The sequence below is a fragment of the Panthera pardus genome, unplaced genomic scaffold, assembly GCF_024362965.1.
Source record: "Panthera pardus isolate Hobbes unplaced genomic scaffold, ASM2436296v1 HiC_scaffold_25, whole genome shotgun sequence".
NCBI classification, from domain to species: Eukaryota; Metazoa; Chordata; class Mammalia; order Carnivora; family Felidae; genus Panthera; species Panthera pardus.
In genome coordinates, this window is record NW_026526821.1 from 15,463,684 (window position 1) to 15,480,813 (window position 17,130).

The 17,130-nt window shown below is 45.0% G+C and overlaps 1 protein-coding gene across 2 annotated transcripts in view; it reads right to left on the bottom strand.

The window, feature by feature from the left end:
* The window catches only part of SYS1 (SYS1 golgi trafficking protein), a 35,018-nt gene that overhangs the window by 734 nt on the left and 17,154 nt on the right, over positions 1-17,130 (bottom strand). Inside the window, exons 4-5 of one of the 2 annotated variants that reach the window (XR_002082434.2) lie at positions 3,815-4,005; positions 3,013-3,335 (exon numbers count right to left, since the gene is read on the bottom strand). The exons of the other annotated variant lie outside the window; for it this stretch is intronic. The gene's annotated coding sequence lies outside the window, so the exon portion shown is untranslated. Of the gene's footprint in view, positions 1-3,012; positions 3,336-3,814; positions 4,006-17,130 lie in introns of those variants that run through there. 2 annotated transcript variants of the gene reach the window in all.

A 17,130-nucleotide genomic window follows, 5' to 3' on the forward strand; every position in this document is an offset into this window, starting at 1 on the left:
GGGAGAGGCTGCGGGTGCAGGTGCCCCGTAAAATGTAAAGCCCGCATACTACACTATCCGGAGGCCGCCCATCTCTTCTCCGCATTCCCCAGCTCGTTATTTGGGCGCCTCTCCTCTGACATCTCAGTCTTACATCCCTACTAGTCAGAGTAGCAATTGGAAGGGCGGGGCCTGGGTCCAATTCAGGGCCCCCGGACCCCCAATGCTGAGAGCTTTCCAGAATACCAGAACTCTGGGCCAGCCCAGGCTGTACACGTTCACTCCCATTTGCTCGTCCCTCTGAGCCCATCACCGGAGGCAAGAGCTTGAGGACCAGCTCATCATCCTCTGCAGCCTGCCTCCTCGACTCATCTGGAATCAGTGTCCGAGACCCCGGCCAGCTCCACAGGCGCTGCTGCGGGCCGCGAGGGGCCCAAACCCAAGCGGGCCAGCCAGGGCCAAAGGCAGTGTGCGGGACCGGGTGGCCGCCGGCTGGCAGCGGGGGGAGGGAGGCGCTGACGCCGATTCCTAGGAAAAGCTTTCCGAGCTGCCGCCCAGGTCACAGCGCTAAAAATACCCGGGGCCCCTGGGGCCGTCTGCTCCAGCGGCCGGGTGGAGGGGGGGGGGGCAGGGGAAGGAGAGAACGAGGGTGGGGGCGCCCACGGGCTGGGGGCGCGGGAGCTCCCCCTTCCCCCTCCCCCAGCCCCATCCTTCTCCCGAGACCCAAGGAGCTGCCCCCAGGGGGCATCGGAGCTAGGGCCAGGGAGAGAAAAGGAGTTGTTTACGAGACGAAAGGTGCTGGGAGAAGGGAGTCCAGGTCTGGGGAGCCCGGGGTGCCCGTGAAAGGCAGAGCGCCCTCCGGGTCTCCGCTCCACCCGCCCTTGAGTCCGCAGGAGCTAGAGAATTCCCTAAAAAGGGCCGGGGCGCGCCCGCCGGTGGGCGGGCGGTGAGGGGTGGGGGTGGAGAGGAGGCCGAGGGCCCCGGGGCGTCCAGTTCGTGCCGCCGGCCCCCGGCCCCCGGCCAGCCCGTCGCCCCTGCGCCCCTGCCGCAGAGCCCCTACCTGCAGCGCCCCGCGCCCCCGCTGCCTCGGTGGCTGGGCTCCGGCGAGACGGCTGCGGGGGCGTGGGAGCGAGACGCGCCGGCCGGGGTGGGGCTGCGCTGCCGGGGCTCCCGCGGGACGGCCGGGCCCTGGGAGCCGGGAACGAGGAAGCGGCGGGCGGCGGAAGTGGGGGAGGGGTGGCGACGGGCACCCGCGCTCGCCTCCCTCCCGGCCGCCGCGGGGAGCCCCCTCGGGCGCGGCCGCTCGCACTTCCAGGCCGGGCGAAAAGTTCCCCGCGCGCATCCTTGCCCCGCGGCCGGCCACGCTCGTCTGCACTCCGCCCGCAGCCCGCCCGCAACCCGCCGCCCGGGCGCTGGGCTCCGCACGCTCCGTTCCACTTGCTGCGCCGCGCCCCGGCGGCGCAGCCCCGCCGCGGGGACACGCGCGGGTTCTCGGCCCACGCGCACTTGCTGCTGGCGACTCGTGGGCAGCCCCGCCGGAACGCACCCGCACCCCGGGCGAGAAGGCGCACGCGGGGAAAGGGGCCCGGCGGAGCCGGGAGGGCACTGACCCGGTGCCGCGACTCAGGGCAGGTGCGCCGCGGCGGAGGGCCTCCTGAACCTGGGACTCACCCGGCAGCCCCCGGTTCTGGATCCGGGACCGGACCGAGCCGCCGCCCAGCCTTCCAGCGCACTGGGCGGGGTGGGCGCCGGGACGGGGCGGGTCAGGGCTGCAGGGGTGGGCCGCAGCGCCGCGCCCCGAGACGCCGGCGAGAAGCCAAGCCCTCCAGGGCGCGAACAGGGGCGCTGTGCATCCGGGCTGGCGGGGGTGGAGGGGCAACGCGCACACTGAGGGAGGAGAGGAGAAGGGCTTGCCCCCCTCGCCGCGCCTCCTGCTCAGACCAGCGCCAGAGGTGTCCAATCTGCTTAACTCCTGGACTGAGAATCTTGCCCATTCTCTTCCTCCTCCCTCCCTCCCCCCATCCCCTTGTGCTCGTGCTCGCAGCTCCAGAAGCCTCGGGGACGGGACGGGACGGGACCGGGTCGGGGGTGTCTGTCGGGGATGCTTCTGCCGTGGGGTCATTCGTTCATTCACTCAACAAACATCCGCGAGCAAGCCAGGAACTAGGAGTCATCCTTGGCACCTCTCTGTCCTGCGCTAAATACACCTCCATTTCCTGTCGATTCTCCTTCCTGAATAACTTTCCAATCCACCAACCCTCTCCATTTCCACCACCATCTCTCCCTTGGCTCTTCCAGTAGCCTTCTATCTGGGTACCCTGTACTCGCTCGGCCCGGCTACACTCCATCCCCGCCCCCCGCCCCAGTCGTCAGCCATCATTTCAAACCGCCAACTCTGGTGTGCCGCCCCCTGCTTAAATCCCTCCATTGTTAGAATAAAATCTAGGTGCTGATATCTGAGCCGAATCTTGAAGAAATGAGTTCAACAAGCAGAGAAGAGGGGCGGGGGTGGGGTGGGGAGGGGCATGTGCAAAGAGAGGGATGGAGTCGTGATACATTCGGGTTTCCCTGTCGGGGACCAGCGCTCTGTACAAGTACCTGAGCGCTGTTGCTTCTCTTGTTAGTGGGATCCCAAAACCCTGGGAGAAACACAGCCGGCGGCTTTCCCACTATTTTACAAGCAAGGAAACTAGTTTATGGGAGGCACGTGGTTAAGGACACAGGCGTGGTCGTCAGACCCTCCTGGGTTGCAAACCTAGCTCTCCATCTAGCTGGTTGTATAAACACTTAATTTCTCTGTTCTTTGATTTCCTTGCTTATTAGGTAGGAATAATTAATCCCTACTACCTATGAGGTAATTCGTATAAAATGCTTAGTACCGGACGTGGGCACTTTGGAGATGCTTAATAAACATTAGGTGTTTTGATGGTAATGGGTTCTGAGAAAGGGAGGAAACTGCTTTCTTCCACGAATTTCTGTAATTATAGGAAGTACACCCTAATAGTTAACACTTCTTCAGAACTTATATATCTGTTGCTGTTCTAAGTGTTTTGCCTATATTTATTAGCTCTTTTAATCCTCTTAACAATCTTGTGAGGTAAGTACTATTATTATTATTTCCATTTTCCAGATGAAAACTGAGGTACAGAGAGGTCAAGGAACTTGTCCAAGGCCATACAGCAAATAAATCATGGATTTTGAATCCAGATAGGCTGCTCCAGAGACTATGGTTACAACTGCTTGCCCCAGCCTGTTCCCCTTCAGTCCTGTTGCAGTTTTCATCTTCCAAGAAAGGTCTCAGTCAATTTGATTCTTATTCCTCATTCATGGGTGGAGTAGACACTCGGTCCCATTTCCTAGCACAGAGGAATGAGGCCAACTTGGAGTGTGGTGGGTGAGAGCTCAACTCCCAAAGCCGCTTCCCCCCTTTCCAGGCTTATTCCTGGGAACAGGACTCCATGAATTGTTTTGAGCTGTCCCCAAGATGGTGACAGATCTGGAACCTCTGTCTCTTCTCTTTGCCAGATAGTTGCCTCATAAAGGGGTAGAGAGGGGAAAGCGTCCAAGCTAGAGAGAATTCAGGGGACTAAGCCGGAAGGGTGCCAGCCCAGAGAAGGAGCCAGGCAGCGGACCCAGGAGCAGATGGCCAAAGGGGGTAAAAGGAGCCGTGGGAAAGTAGATGGCCAAGACTTCAGGCTCCACGCAGGATGTAGAGAGCTGGGGACAGCAACATGACCACACTAATCACAATTTTTAAAAATTGTTAGGTAGTCTATAAAATTACAGCTTTTGTCAAACCCATCAGAGAGCTGAGTTTGCAGAGCAACCAATTAACCTGAATTCCAAAGAAGGACGGGAGCCTCCAAGAAGAAATGGGGCACAGGCGCTGGCACGCTTGTGAAGCAGGAGGAAGACGGGGACTCCATTCAGACAGGTAAGAGTTCATTTCCTTCCTAGATGCAGGTTGCTCGCCGGTATCATATTCTTTCTGCCTCCAGAAAGATCTACATAAACAAGTAAAGATCTCTGGAAATGGACAGAATGAAGGTAAATATAAGAGACATTTTTCTGTGTTTAATCACCTTAAAAGACAATTGACTAAAGCAAAAGAGTGGCAATACACTCCTCTTTTGCTTTCGAAGTCATGGGGATGTAAAGTCTGGAGTAGGGAATATAGCCAATAACTATGTGGTGAGAGGTGATAAGTACACTTACTGTGGTGAGCATTTTGTAATGTATATAATTGCTGAATGACTATGTTATACACCTGAAATTAATATAAAATTATGTCACTACATTTAAAAAAATGTATTTTAGAGAGAGAGAGAGCACAAGTGGGGGAGAGGGGCAGGGAGAGAGAGAGAGAGAGAAAGGGAGAGAGAAAGAGAAAGAGAGAGGAAATCTTAAGCAGGCTCCATGCTGACTGTGGGGCTCGATCCCACAACCCTGGGATCATGACCTGAGCCGAAATCAAGAGTCTGACACTCAACCGACTGAGCTACACAGGTGCCCCTGTATGTCACAACACTTCAATTTTTAAAACAGCAGCAGTACGTTGTGGGTATATAGCATATATAAAAGTTAAATTATGACAATAACAATAGTTAAAATGATGGGATGAGTAATTGGAAGTATACTATTTAAGGACCCTCTGCTGTATAAGTGGTATGACATTATTTGAAGATTGCCTTTGGTTAATTGAAGACATACACCATATATGCAAGGGGAACCACTAAAAAAATTTTTTTAAGAGGTATAAATAACAAGCCATTATGAAGATAAAGTGAAATAATAAAAATATTGGGAGCCAGGGTATCTGGGTGGCTCACTCGGTTAAGCGTCCGACTTTGGCTCAGGTCATGATCTCGTGTTTCTTGAGTTCGGGCCCACATCAAGCTCTGTGCTGACAGCTCAGAACCTGGAGTCTGCTTTGCATTCTGTGTCTCTCTCTCTCTCTCTCTCAAAAATAAATAAAATATTAAAAAAAAAATTTTTTTTAAATATTGGGAGGCATTCTCCCTGACCCTTTTGGTGTTCAACGTGTCTTGTTGACTATGTCAAGATTGCAAGGATTTGACTTCTCTTCTGCACCCTTGCTTAGGATTGATAATTGTTAATAGAGCTTGAGAGACCAGATCATGTCTTTCTCAGACCAAGGCAGGTTTGCTTACTGCTTGCTATAGAAGTTCTGGGCCTGGTTCCCCAGCCACAGGGTAAAGCCACTATGTGTGTGCTATGCATCTGGGACCACCATATCAGTTATTGGACCTGGGGCCAAGTGAACCGCAGACAGACAGCTATGCTCCTGTTCATGTTGTTTGGTGTACTATGAGTAATGTTTCAATCAAATGGAATAAGTCTTATTGTCTATTTTTGGTACCCAATAGGTTGATGTTTTTCCCTGAAGAAATGTAATTAATCCAAAGTAAGGAAAAAAAATGAGAAAAAAATGGATGGAAATATAAAACAAATATGTAAGATTTTAATCCAATTGCCAATGAAAGAACCAATTAAAGGACAGACTAGTACATTTGGAAATAAAGCAAAAGGCAATAATGTGCTGTCTATAGAAACCGAATTTAACTATAAAGAAACATGTACGTTAAAAGTAAATGGATGGAAGGACACCTGGATGGCTCACTCGGTTAAGCACCCGACTTTGGCTCAGATCATGATCTCGTGGTTCATGAGTTTGGGCCCCACATTGGGCTCTGTGCTGACAGCTCAGAGCCCGAAGCCTGCTTCGGATTCTGTGTCTCCCTCTCTTTCTGCCCCTCCCACTCACACTCTATCCCTCTCTCTCAAAAATAAATTAATTAATTAATTAAAAATTAAAAAAAAAAAAAGTAAATGGATGGAATGAGATGTACCACAAAAACAGTAATCAAATCAAACTGGAGTGGCAGTATTCATAGCAGACAAATATAAACCTTCAAAAAGACTATTAGCAGTGATGGAAGAGGGATAGTGATAACAATAAAAAGTTCAATTCACCAAAAAGACTTCACTATTATAATGCGAATACATCTAATAACAGAGTTTCAAAAACAGATGAAGTAAAAACCAATAGACCTAAAATAGAAAGAGAAAAATCTATATTTCAGTTCGAGAATTCAATACTGCTCTCTCAGTAATCAATAAAACAAGTAGGAGAAAAAAGGAAGGAGGTAGAAAACCTGAACGCTATCAACTGACTTGTTCCGACTGCCACGTTGCTAACACTTTAACCCGACAACAGCAGGATAAGGATTCTTGCAACTGCACATAAAGCATTCACCAAGCTGCATCATAGCCTGGGCCACCAAACGAACCTCAACAAATTTAAAAGAATCTAAATCAGACAAAATGTTTTATGACTATACAAGAATTAAAATGTAACCAATAAAGGCATCTGGGAGACACCCCCAATCCTTGGGAATAAAACAGGACACTTCAAAAAAAACTGAGAGTCAAAGGTGAACTCCAAAAGGAAATGAGAAGAATATCTTGAATTGAATGAAAACTGAAACGCAGCTGCCTGCCACCAAAGGCCCCCCGGTGCTCCCTGCCTTTCCTTTATTCTTACCTTTGTGTAGTCCTCTGCTACACTGTATCGAGGCGACTCTCGATACAGTCACAAACGGTGGTGGATCCCGTCCAAAACTAGGATTGAAAAAACAAAAGACCACAGCTCCCGTCTCGGGTGTGTGTCCTCTGTTGCTTGGCTCGCTCGCTCTGGAGGAAGCACCCTACTGTGTCATCAACAGCCATGCAGACAGGCCTACGTGGCATGGCACTGAAGATTCCAGCCGACGACCAGGAAGAACAGAGACCGGCCGGCAACCGCATGCGGGCGCAGGGAAACGGAACCGCCGGGCCCAGTGGAGCGTCGAGAGAGTGGACTGCGGTCCTGGCCGGGGGCTTGACGGCCACCTCGAGAGATGCTGAGACATCACCACCTCAGCTAGAGCACTCCTGGATTCCTGATGCCCCAATCCCCTGACATAATAAATCCCTCTTGTATTAAACTGCTACACTCAAGACTAGTTTGCCATGCAGCAGGAGACAGGGCCTAGACTTTGGTACTGCGGGAGAGTGCTGCTGTGTCAGCTCCGAAATGTGGCAGTGGCGTTAGCACTCACCACAAATTGATGAGACTGAAACGCTGTTAATAGAAGCCTCGGGCCTTTGAGAAAAAGGCAGGGCCGACAGCAAAGTGGGTAAATGCTATTGGGAACTGGGGAACTGGGGAACTGGGGGAGAGGAAGCCGGTTATGTCCTAGCACAGAGGTTAGCAGCCCCGTCGCCTGCAGTACAGTGGGCAGCAGAAAGTACCCCTGATGAGCTGGGTGGTCTAGCTGAGGACATTTCCCAGGAAGGCGTCAAAGGCGCCACCTGGTCTCTTCTCGCTGCTGACAGTAAAATGCCAGCAGAGAGGGCGGAACTAAGGCAGCAGCTCCCGAGTGACAGCGAGGTGGCCTCCCGCGGGGCATTTGGCAATGTCTGGAGACATTTTTGGTCCTCGAAACTAGAGAGGTTGCTCTTGGCATCCAGTCAGTAGAGGCCAGGGATGCTGGTAAATAGCGTCTAATTGCAAGACAGACCCCTCTCCCTACCTCCCCCCGCACAAAGATTCATTCTGCCCAGAATATCAGTAGTGCTGAGGCTGAGAAACCCTGAGCCAAAGGGAAGCAGTGGTAAATATAAAAGAGCCAGAACTTCATGGTAGGAAATTCGCAGCCTCTCCAAACGGCAAATGATAGTCACAGTAAGAAGTGCTTTCCTCGCAAAGCTCAAATAATCCAGGGCATTGAAAACCTTAAAAAACAAAAACAAAAACAAACGAACAAAAAACCCCACCATGGTCCAAAAATGAAACTGAGGTTTTGACTGTTAAGATCTTGAGTTCACATCTCAGGAAGACGAAAGGCAACGCCTCAGAGTACTATTCAGTCAGATAAAAGACCTCTAAGATTATAGGTGTGCTTTACAGATCCTCTAAATCAAACAATAGAGATTCTAGAAAGCTGAAGGGTGTTGTCCCTTAGCCATTTCAGCAGAAGCCTAATGCAGAGAAGGGCTTATCTCAAAGAAATTGTGGGCATGGCTTTTGTCTAGCCAAGTGGACCCGGATAAGATTCAGAGTGACCTACAAGTTCTTAGAGGGATAAAAAATCCAGAAACATCTCCAGTTTGGATTTATAAGAATGAAGAGGGCATAAAATAAAAAGAGGACTTTGGGCTCTGAATAAAATGGAGTAGATGCATTCCTCTCTTTCCTTCCCACAAGTACAGGTTAAAATGCTGGACATTTTATCTCAAACAAACATAAGAAGGCAGATCAACCAGGACTCCTCCCCCCCCTGCCCCCCAGTAGGCTTTCTTTTTGCTAGGGTCTGGAGAAGCCTGCAACCTGGAAATGCCAACAAGGCACAGATTAAAGTCGCCTCCATGAAAAGCCTGTTTTCTCTTGTCAAAGGACTGAGAAAGGGGCACCCTAGCAAGACAGAAATCTTCTGACATTAAATGGCCCACTCCAGCAAAATACTAGAGGAAAAGGCACTCCTAGCCTCCACCTGCAGACAGAGGGGGACAGCCTAGACTTCAATGTTTATCTTGTAACAGAGGTTACAGGGCACCTCCCCCACTTCACCTCCAAGCGGTGTTGGTGGGGGGAGCCTTCATCATTGCCCAACAGTAACAAGTACCTCTCTCCAAGTACCCTTCCCCATTTCCATGGTGTCAGAGGAGGCCATGGGGGGAGCTACACTACCATCCCCATCCAGCAATGATGAGGCCCCACTCCCTTCCCCCAATGTAAAGGAGGCTCAGTATGGAATCTAGATGTCCACCTCTGCCCAGCAGTAATGAGGCAACCCTACCCTACCCTTCCCCTACTGCGTGGTGTCAGGGGGGTCATGTGGGTAGTGCGGGTTTTCACTCTCATCTGGTGGTAAAGAGTTGGTATCACTGGACCAGGTCATCTGAGGCCTACTAAAACAGAAGGTTTAAATGAAATCCAGAGTCTCATAACATACTTTCCAAAATGTCCAGGTTATAACTGTAAATAATTCATCATACATAGAACTGGGAAAATCTCAATTTGGATAAGAAAAGACAATCAACAGATACCAACAGATCAGTGTTGCTGGATTTATCTATGATTTTAAGACAGTCACTATAAAAATGCTTCAACAAGTTGGGGCACTTGGGTGGCTCAATCGGTTAAGCGTCCAACTTTGGCTCAGGTCATGATCTCGCAGTTTGTGAGTTCAAGCTCTGCCTTGGGCTTTCTGCTTGTCAGCACAAAGCCCGCTTTAGATCCTCTGTCCCCTTCTCTGCCCCTCACTCACTGTGCTCTCTCTCTCAAAAACAAATATTTTTTAAAAAGCTTCAACAAGCAATTACAAACATTCTTCAAATAAAGAAAACAAACATCAGGGAGGGGCATCTGAGTGGCTCAGTTGGTTAAACTTCCAGCTCTTGGTTTTGGCTCAGGTCATGATCTCAGTTTGTGAGTTCGGGCCCTAAGACAGGCTCTGTGCTGACAGTGCAGAGCCTGCTTGGAATTTTCTCTCTCTCCTCTTCCTCTCTCTCTCTTTCTCTCTCTCTCAAAATAAATAAGTAAAAAGTTTTTAAAAATTATTTTTAAAAATCTCAGAAAAAGAAATAGAAGACACAAAGAAAACAGAAATGTTAGAACTGAAGAAAAAAATTACTGTGCTGGGTTGAATCGTGTTCTCCAAAATACCCAATATTACAGAATGTGACCTTATTTGGAAATACAGTCTCTGCAGAAATAATTAGTTAAAATGAGGTCAAACTGGAGTAGTGTGGGCACTAAATCCAATAACTGGCGTCCATTATAAGACAATGTGAAAACACAGAAAGAGACCCAGAGGAGACCACCATGTGAAGATGGACGCAAATACTGGGATGATGGGTCGATAAGCCAAGGAGCACCCAGGATGCCTGGTGATCACCAGGAGCCAGGAGAGAGGCATGGGACAGGTTCTCCCTTGGAGCCTCCAGAAGGAACCACCACCTTGGGTTTTGGACTCTTGGCCTCCAGTACTGTGTGAAAATAAACTTGTTGTTTTAAGCCATCAAGTTTGTGGTCATTTGTTACAGCAGGCAGGCCTGGGAAACTAATACAGAAACCAAAATGTAAAATAAAACCACCTCACTGGGTAGGCTCAATAGAAGGATGGAGATAATGTTTGAAAGGACAGGTGCATTTGGAGATAGAACAGTAGAAATGATCCAGTCTGAAAGAGAGGGAAAATTATATTTAAAAAGGATAAAGAGCAAGAACAGAGCTTCAGAAACCTGTGAGACAGTAACAAAAGATTTAACATTTGTGTTACGGGAGTCCCAGGTGGAGAGGAAAAGGAAGTGAAGCTGAAAAAACATTCCAGAAAAGAATGGCTGAAAGTTTCCCAAGTTCGACAAAGACCTGAACATACAGATTCAAGAAGCCGACTGAATCTCCAGCATAAGCCCAAATAAATCCATGATTACACACAACATAATCAAACTTCTGAAAACTCAAGTCAAAGAAAGAATCGTGAAGGCAGTCAGAGAGAAATGACACCTTTCCTGTGGGGGAACAACAGTTCAGTTGCAGCAGATTTGAGCTGCCAGAAAGAAGTGGGACAGCATTCAAGGAGCAAAGGAAAATACGGTCAGTCCAGAGTGCCTGACAAAGATTCTCTCCTTGACCAAACTCTAGCTGGGCTCCTCTGAGCCCTCTTTTCAACATGGCCTTAAACTTGGTCTATACAGACTTGAACAAACACTAACATAGTTTCTAACAACTCAAGGCTGAATCCCTAGGATGACCCCAGACCCCTTAAAGTGCCTACCTGAGAAAACTCAAGGCTGCCAAATGAATTTACTGTTTGCTCTAGCCAACGCCCCCCCTCCCAATATAGGGCCCTGTCTCCCAACAGCAAGATATGCATCTTTCGTGGAAGTGTAGGAGCCTAACTTCAATAGTGTCAGTTAGCAAACCTAGATAGGTCTCACATGGACCAATACCCCCTTTATGCTTTTTGTAAATTTTCACTTCCTTGGCTCTACAGAGCCCCCACTTACCCCCATTCCCTATTCCTGAATTCAAGATGCCAAGTTGTCTATACAAATAAAAGCTGAATTCAGTTCACACTGGATTCTTTTCCCTATTACAAGAGTATATTCATGATCAAAATCTATCCTTTCTACTTTAGCTAATTTGTTTATCTCTGACATGCTATACCCAGAAAGAAGACCATTTAGGACTGAAGATGAAATTAAGACATTCTCAAATAAAAGAAACACTAAGAGTATCTGTTGTCTGAAGACCTGCCCTAAAAGAATGGCCGACACAGTTGGTAGAGTGTGTGACTGGATCTTGGGGTTGTGAGTTCGAGCCCCACGCTGGGTGTAGAGGTTACTTTTAAAAAATGGCTGAAGGAAGTTCTTCAAACATAAAGGAAATGGTAAAAGAAGGAAACTTAAAACATCAAGAATGAAGAAAGATAAATGAAAAGAATGGAAATACAGGTAAATGTAATAGACCATCCTTCCCCACTGGTGTTTTCTAAATTATACTCAATGGCCAAAGTATAAATTATAACATATAACATTGTCTGATGTGGTTCTCAGTGTATGTAGAGGAAATATGTAAGACATTATAAAATGGAAAGTAAAGATCTAAACAGAAGGCTTCTGTACCTCACTTGGAAGTGGCAAAATGTCGATACTGTGACTCATGTAGACTGTGATAAATTATGAATGTATGATGAAACCCCAGAGCAGTCACTAAAAACTCTGCACAAAGAGATACACTTGAAAACACCATAGATAAATAAAAAATGGAATCCTAAAAGATGTTCAAGTAACACAAGAAGGGTGGAAAAACAGAACAGAGGAATGAAAAATAGAGGGAACCAACAGAAAATAAAATGGCAAATGGAAACACTAAGACATAAATAATTACATCAACTGGAAATGGCCTAAATAAGTCATTTAAAAGTGAGAGATCTGAAAAACAGAATACAGAAATGTGACCCAGCTATAAGCCATCAGCAAGAAATTCACTTCAAATATAATGACATAGGTAGGTTGAAAGTAAAAGGATGTAAAAGAAATATGCCATACAAACATTAATCAAAAGACAGCAGAGCCTGCCATCTTAATATTAGGTAATAGCAGATAAAAGAAAATCACCCGGAAAAGAAGTTACATTACATAATGATAGCAGGGTCAAACCAGGAGGAAGACAAAGTAATCCTAAACATATAGGCACTAAACTGATAAAACCCAAAGGAGAAACAGGCAAATACACTATCAGAGTTGGAGACTTCCACACATCTCTGAACAACTGATAGAAATACTAGGCAGAAAAACAACAGGATCTGTAAGAACTTAACAAAACCATCAGCCAAAAGGATCTAACTGACATTTAGAGACTACTCCATCCAACAACAGCAAGATACACATTCTTTTCAAGTGCCCATGGAATATCCGCCCCAATAGACAATACCCTAAGTAAAAAATCAAAACACCAAACCACACACAACCTCAAGAGATTTCAAAGATTGAAAGAGATTTAAAATTATACAGTGAGTATTCCCTTGACCACAGTGGAATCAAATAGGTCCAAGTTAGCAACAGAAAGGTGACAGGAAAAATCTCCAAACACATGAAAAGTAAACAACATGCTTCTAAATAATCTATGGGTCAAAGTGAAAATCTCAACGAAATTTTTAAAAATTTTGCTGAATGAAAGTACAAAGTATCAAAATTTGTGGGGCACAGCTAACTGGATGCTGAAAGGAAAATTTACGGCACTAAATGTTTACTTTCAAAGGAAGAAAGGCCTCCAACCAACAATCTAAGCTCCTGCCTCAAACTAGAATCAGAAGAGCAAAATAAACCCCAAAGAACTGAAAATAGAAAAACAATGCAGAAAACCAAGGAAACAAAGAGCTGCTTCTTTGGAAAGATCTGTAAAGTTGACAAACCTCTAACAAGATTGACGAAGGAAAAAAAGAAACAGAAGACCTAAACTATCAATTTCATGAGTGCAACGGAGGATATCCCTGCAGACTCCCAGACATTAAAGAGATAATAAGGGACTACTAAGAACAATTCTACACACATCAATTTGGCAATTTAGATAAAAAGGACTAAATCCTCAAAAAGTACAAACTGCCAAAACTCACCCAACATGAAATAGATCATAAAAACAGCTCTATAACTATAAAAGAAATTGAATCTGGGGCACCTGGGTGGCTCAGTTGGTTGAGCGTCCGGCTTCAGCTCAGGGGTTTGAGTTCAAGCCCCGCGTCGGGCTCTGTGCTGACAGCTTGGAGCCTGTTTCGGATTCTGTTTCTCCCTCTCTCTCTGCTCCTCCCCTGCTCGTGCTCTGTCTCTCTCTCTCTCAAAAATAAATAAACATTAAACAATTTTTTTAAAAAAAGAATGTAGTCAATGCAACACACACACACACACACACACACCTCTTAAAAAAAAAAAAAAAGAAAGAAATATCTAGGCCCAGATGGTTTCACTGGAGAGATCCACCCAATGTTTATTAGGAGAATTATGTATAAGAATTAATACCAATTCTATACAATCTCTTTCAGAAAATGGAATAGGAAGGAACACTTCTCAACATATTTTAGGAACTTGGTATTACCAGACCCAGACAAAGACAGTACCAAAACACAACACAATAGACATATTTCATCTAAGTTATCAAATTTGAGGGCATGGAGTTGTTCATGATATTCTTTTATTATCCTCTTGATGTCCCTAGGATCAATAGTGGTGGTCCCTCTTAAATTTCTGATATTAGTAATTTGTATCTTCTTTCTTTTTGTTGTTGGTTAGGTTGGCTAGAGATCTGTTTATTTTTACCTTTTCAAAGAACAATTTGTGGGGTTCATTGATTTTCTCTACTGTTTTCCTGTTTTCAATTTCATTGATTTCTGCTCTAATTTTTATTATTTTCTTTTGCTTGCTTTAGGCTTAAATTGCCCTTCTTTCTCTCATTTTATAAGATGAAAGCTTAGATTGATTTCTGATCTTTCCTCTTTTCCAGTATATGCACTAGTGCTATAAACTTCCTCCTAAGCACAGTCTTCACTGCACCCTACACTTTTGATAACTTGTATTTTCACTTTCGTGTAGTTCAAAATATTTTCAAATTTCTCTTGAGATTTCTTCTTTGATCCATGTTATTCAGTAGCAGATTGTTTAATAATATCCAGGACTTTCCCAACTATCTGTTATTGGCCTCTAATTTAATTCCATTGTGTTTTGAGAACATACTTTGTATGATTTCTATTCTTTTAAAAATCTGTTCAGGTGTGTTTTATAGCCTGGAATGTGGTCTATCGTGAATGTTCCATATAAGCTTGAGAAGAATGCGTATTCTGCTATTTGTTGGATGAAGTATTCTATAAATGCCAGTTAGATCAAGCTGATTGCTGGTGATGTTCAACTATATCCTTACTGATTTTTCTGCCTGTTTGACTTATAATAACTGAAAGAGAGGTGTTGAAGTCTCCAACTATAACAGTGTATTTGTTTATTTCTCCTTGGAGTTCTACTGGTTTTTGCCTCACATGTTTTGACACTCTATTGTTAGGGGCATATATATTAAAGCTTATTATGTCTTCTTGGATAATGGACTCCTTTATTATTATTTAACAATCTTCTTTATCCCTGATAATGTTTCTTGTTCTGAAGTCTGCTTTGTCTGAAATTAATATAGCTAGTCCAGCTTTCCTTTGACTGTGTGAACACGGTATGTCTTTCTCTATCCCTTTATTGTTAAACTATCTTTGGCTTTATATTTAAAGTGAGGTTCTCGAGGCACCTGGGTGGCTCAGCTGGTTGAGCGTCTGACTTTGGCTTAGGTCATGATCTCACAGTTCACAGGTATGAGCCCCACGTTGGGCTTTGCGCTGATAGCACTGAGCCTGCTTCGGATTCTCTCTCTCTTTCTCTGCCCCTCCCTGCTTGTGTTCTCTCTCAAAAATGAATAAACATTAAAAAAAATTTTAATAAAAAATAAAGTGGGGTTCTCTTAGACAACATATAATTAGGTCTTGGTTTTTTTTTGTTTGTTTGTTTTATTTTGTTTTTTGTCTACTCTGACAGTTCCAGTCTCTTAATTAGAATATACTTAGGCCAGGGGCGCCTGGGTGGCACAGTCGGTTAAGCGTCCGACTTCAGCCAGGTCACGATCTCGCGGTCCGTGAGTTCGAGCCCCGCGTCAGGCTCTGGGCTGATGGCTCAGAACCTGGAGCCTGTTTCCGATTCTGTGTCTCCCTCTCTCTCTGACCCTCCCCCATTCATGCTCTGTCTCTCTCTGTCCCAAAAATAAAAATAAAAAACGTTGAAAAAAAAAAATTTAAAAAAGAATATACTTAGGCCATTCACATTTAAAGTCATCATTGATATAATTGGCATAATATCTACTATGCTTATAACTATTTTCTATTTGTTGTACTTGTTCTTTCTTTTCTTTCTTTCCCTCTTTTTCTGCCTTCTTTTGCTTTGAGCATTTTACATGATTCTATTTTCTCTCCTTTCTTAGCCTACCAATTAGACTTCTTTTTAAAAAAATTTTAGTCATTTCCCTAGAGTCTGAAATATATATTTACAACTATTTTAAGTCCCCTCTCAAATACTACTGTGCCAGTTCAAGAGTAATACATGTAACATATAAAAGACCCATAGTCCTCACAAAAATAGACACAGAAATCTTCAACAAAATATTACCAAACATTCAACCCAAAATTACATAAAAAGTGTTAAACACCAAAACCCAGTGGGGTTTATTCAGGCATGCAGGCTTACTTCAATATTCAAATATCAATTAATATAATCTACCATAGTAATGAACCAAAGAAGAAAAAAATCACACGACCATATTGACTCATGCGGAAAAATCATTAGACAAAAGCCAATGCCATTATTATAAAAACTCTCAACAAACTAGGAATAGAGGGTAACTTTGAACTTGATATAGAGCATCTACAGAAAACCTACAGCTAACATCATATTTACTGGTGAAAGATAAGATCAAGAATAAGGCAAGGATAACTGCTCTCATTACCTTTACGCAATGTGGTGCTGGAAGTTCTAGCTAGCAAAATAAGACAAGAAAAGGAAATTAAGGTATTACAGATGGGAGAAAATATTTTCAAATCATACATGTTACAAAGGACTTGACTCTAGAATATATAAACAACTCTCAAAACTCAACAGTAACACCAACATTCTTCACAGAGTTAGAGCAAACAATTCTAAAATTTGGATGGAACCAGAAAGGATCCCAAATAGCCAAAGTAACATTGAAAGAGAAAACCAAAGCTGAAGGCATCACAATTCCAGACTTCAAGCTGTATTACAAAGCTGTAATCCTCAAGACAGTATGGTACTGGCACAAAAACAGACACATAGATCAATGGAACAGAATAGAGAACCCAGAAATGGACCCACAAACATATGGCCAACTAATCTTCAACAAAGCAGGAAAGAATATCCAATGGAAAAAAGACAGTCTGTTCAGCAGATGGTGTTGGGAAAACTGGACAGTGACATTGCAGAAGAATGAATCTAGACCTCTTTCTTTCTTTCTTTCTTTCTTTTGTTTTTTAATTTTATTTATTTATTTTGAGAGAGAACACAAGCAGGGGAGGAGCAGAGAGAGAGAGAGAGAGAGAGAGAGAGAATCCCAAGCAGGCTCCGTGCTGTCAGCGCAGAGCCCGACATGGGGCTCGATCCCAGGAACCATGAGATAATGTCCTGAGTTGAAATCAAGAGTTGAATACTCAACCAACTGAGCCACCCTGGTGCCCCTAGACCACTTTCTTATACCATACACAAAATAAACTCAAAATGGATGAAAGCCCTAAACATAAGACAGGAAACCATCAAAATCCTAAAGGAGAAAACAGGCAACAACCTCTTTGACCTCCACCTCAGTAACTTCCTACTTGACACATCTCCAGAGGCAATGGAAACAAAAGCAAAAATGAACTATTGGGACCTCATCAAGATATAAGCCTTCTGCAAAGTGAAGGCAACTGTCAGCAAAACTAAAAGGCAACCAATGTAATGGGAAATGATACTTGCAAGTGACATATCAGATAAAGGGTTAGCATCTAAAAT